The sequence below is a fragment of the Bison bison genome, unplaced genomic scaffold (assembly GCF_000754665.1).
Source record: "Bison bison bison isolate TAMUID 2011002044 unplaced genomic scaffold, Bison_UMD1.0 scf7180017864322, whole genome shotgun sequence".
NCBI lineage: Eukaryota > Metazoa > Chordata > Mammalia > Artiodactyla > Bovidae > Bison > Bison bison.
The window spans coordinates 7,030,362-7,033,620 of NW_011494894.1; positions in this window are offsets into that span (position 1 = coordinate 7,030,362).

Here is a 3,259-nt window from a genome sequence, read left to right on the forward strand (position 1 = left end):
AGAGGTAGAAACTATCTTCCATCCCCACTTTGTAGATGAGGCAATAGCTAACAGACTTGCTGAGGATAAAATACTAAGTGGCCTGGGAGTCAGCCAGGCAGTGAGATCCCACCCACACCAAACTGCATGCGTGCAAAGCTTCTGGGGAGCGAGTCTGCCTCATTTCTTGTTTTCTCATTAATGTCTAATGTTTCGATCTCTTGCTTTCTTGCCCTCTCTCCCCCCAACTCTTTATCTCACACACATAGAAGCTTGCAACTCCAATGTTTACTCCCCACCTAGTAAATCTCATATACTGAATTTTTTTCAGCTGATCAGGCCAATTCTCTGAGGCTTGGATATCAGATGTTGTATAAATGAGGATCAGAAATCAACATCTGGAGGCAAGGCAGCAGTCAGTCTCATTTAGAATGCTTCTCCCCTTTTGAACTGATGCCTTGGTATTATTTTCAATAACTGGAGCAATCTAGAAACAGTTTCAATCATCCTTTTTTCTTTCTTCAACTTGATACCATTGTGAGAGATTGTGACTACAGTGCAAAATTTTTCTCTCAACAACATTTTGTTGTTGGGAGGAAACAATGGTAGGATTAAACATTATTTCTTCTGAGAAGCCTGTGATAGAGTACTCGGTCCTGATCACTGGTGTCCACTCCTTTAACGCCTCATTCAGTTGGTGCTTTTCACCCACTCTGTGGGTGCATCGTGGATCCCAGGCGGGAGCTAACTTGCAATGTAATCTTATAGCCCTGTTTCCCCTTCTGTGAGATGGAATGATGCTCAGGATAAAAGCTGACCAGCTGCAGGTCTCTCCTTGGAGACTTGAAAGAACCAACCAGATGCCCATCTAACCAAGGCAGCTTGTGGAACTTCACATGGTTGGAAGGCTGGGTATGGAGCCAGCAGACCCCAGGCATTCCCTCCAGCTCCAGGAGGCTCTGGGGAATATGTCAGGATAGCCCTGCCCCATCTGATACCCACAGAGTGGAGTCTGGTCATTCAGAGCCCTGCCCCTAGCCTCTGGAACGTGACTTAACTGCTCTGAGCCTCGGCCCCGGGGATCTGTAATATGAGGACGTTGACTATGATTTGTACGATGCCTTCCAAGTCTTAAGAAAATGTTAAATACCTCAGACTGTTAAGTAAGTGAATTACTTCCACACAGTTTTCTAGGCAGAGACACTGAGAAACCACACCAAATGGTGGTTTTCTAATTCAGAGTCTAATTAAATTTGCCTGGCTTCTATTTGATTTCACAGTTTATATGTCAACATTTTAAATTTCCTAGATTAAAATAAAAAAGATTTGACATACAACTACATCTGTAAAGGAGCTCCTAGTTTAGTCAGAGTAGGGACCACATTAGAAGCATGAAAATTGGTGGTGACCACATGTTAAAAATAAATTCTGTAAGGCTAATTCTAAACAAAATTAAATTACTCTTGTATTAATATTTTTTCTTCCTCTGAGCACCTCTTTCTTTAACCCTTCTTGGCTCTGTGCAGCCCCCATCTCAAGTCCTCGCTGCCATCTCCTCCAAACACTTTTTGGTGACTGTGGATAATGAACAAAGCCGTGTACCCTAGTGAAAAGACAGCACTTCTTTGGGCAGAGATGGAAATGCTCATCTACTCCAAGTGTCCTCCTCCATCTTCCTACCTCCCCTGCACTTAGACTGGGGCCATTGACTGGCCAATGGACTGTGAATGGAAGTGACACGGTCCCTTTGAAGTAAGGCAGTCTGGAACGGCTGTGAGTTCTCTCCACCATCGCTGTGATTTTGAAGGAAAAAAATTTGACCATGGAACTAAGTTGCAAGATGGAAGCTGCCTGGATCCTGGAGCCACTAAGCAGAGTTGCCCGATTTGCAATACCTACGGCATGTTGAAAACTAAACTACCCTAAGTTACTGAGATTTCATACTTTGTTACTTTAGCCTCGCCTAGCCATCCCTTCCAGAAGTTATTTCATTTTAACAGAGATCCTAGGGGAAATAGCCATGCACAACACAATGGAAATAACTTCTCAGAGTGGAACTGTGGGTACAGGTGGTAATTGGGGCCATTGCAACAGCTCTATAGAAAAAGAGGGTTGGCATTGGGGAAACTTCTCCAGACCACTGAAATCAGGACATGAAGCAAGACTGCATACTTCCTAATGATCCTGTGCCACACAGCAAATTTGAAAAGACTCCAAAGAAGGAAATTTTAAGACATTATTCCTTCAGGCAAAATGTCACCAAGCTGCTTCTGGAGGGAGACAAAACAAGGGAACCATTTTCTCAGATAATCTTGACAATAGAGTCACCTAGTGCCAGAAACAGCCCCCTTTTTCCTGCCCATATTATCAATTATTATAACTCCTACTTGACTTTCTCCTATATCCCACAGGGCCCCAGAAAACTCGATAATCTGGATCCATTTAGGAATCCCTTTCTTGGGGAATGATATGATGGAATGCCGATGAGCATTTATTGAATGAAGCTTGCCTAGGTCTGACTGAATTTTGGGAAGACCATCCTTCTTCCCTCCACAGAGGCCCTCCCGGCTTCTGGAGCACCAAGGATGGTTTCAAGAACTGTGCCGATGGTAGCAACTGGAGACTCAGGAAAGGCTGCTGGAAAGAAGGCAAAGTCCTACCTTGGACCCTAAGTTTGATTTTATACAGGGTCCCCAGCCAAACTACCCCTAAGGATGCCCTCCAGCAAGCCGTCACATCTGACAGCGATTTCCTAAGATGTCATTCTTGCCTCTGAACGCAAATGATGCTTGACAATGGCGAGGACCCCTCCTAACTGGGCCACTGGCTTTCCCTCTGCTCCCTCGAGCTGGACCAGAGTGGGCTCCCAAAATGCTTACTGACACATCTGAAACCCAGATCCACCAGGTTAACACTCCAGATACAATCCCTTTGAGTCCAGCAGCACATGCCAACCAAGTCCCAAATCAGTTTATTAACCAAAAGGTAAACAGATGATGGAGAGGCAGAAAGACAAGCATGTCAGCAGCTAAAAGCATTACCCGGCAGTCCACCAGGAAACAGATTTAAGACATTTAAAGTGGCATTAAATAAATGAAGCTATGTTTTATCTACTTGTAACTTCCATTGTCTTTTATAAAAGGAATATATGTATATATTACATTGCAGTATATAAATCTAGACTCTACATATACAGTATAAATACACAAGGCGAGCACATGGGCATAACTTGTAAGTCTTGGTAGCTGCTCTCTAAACCAGGCTGACCATCCTACTTTTT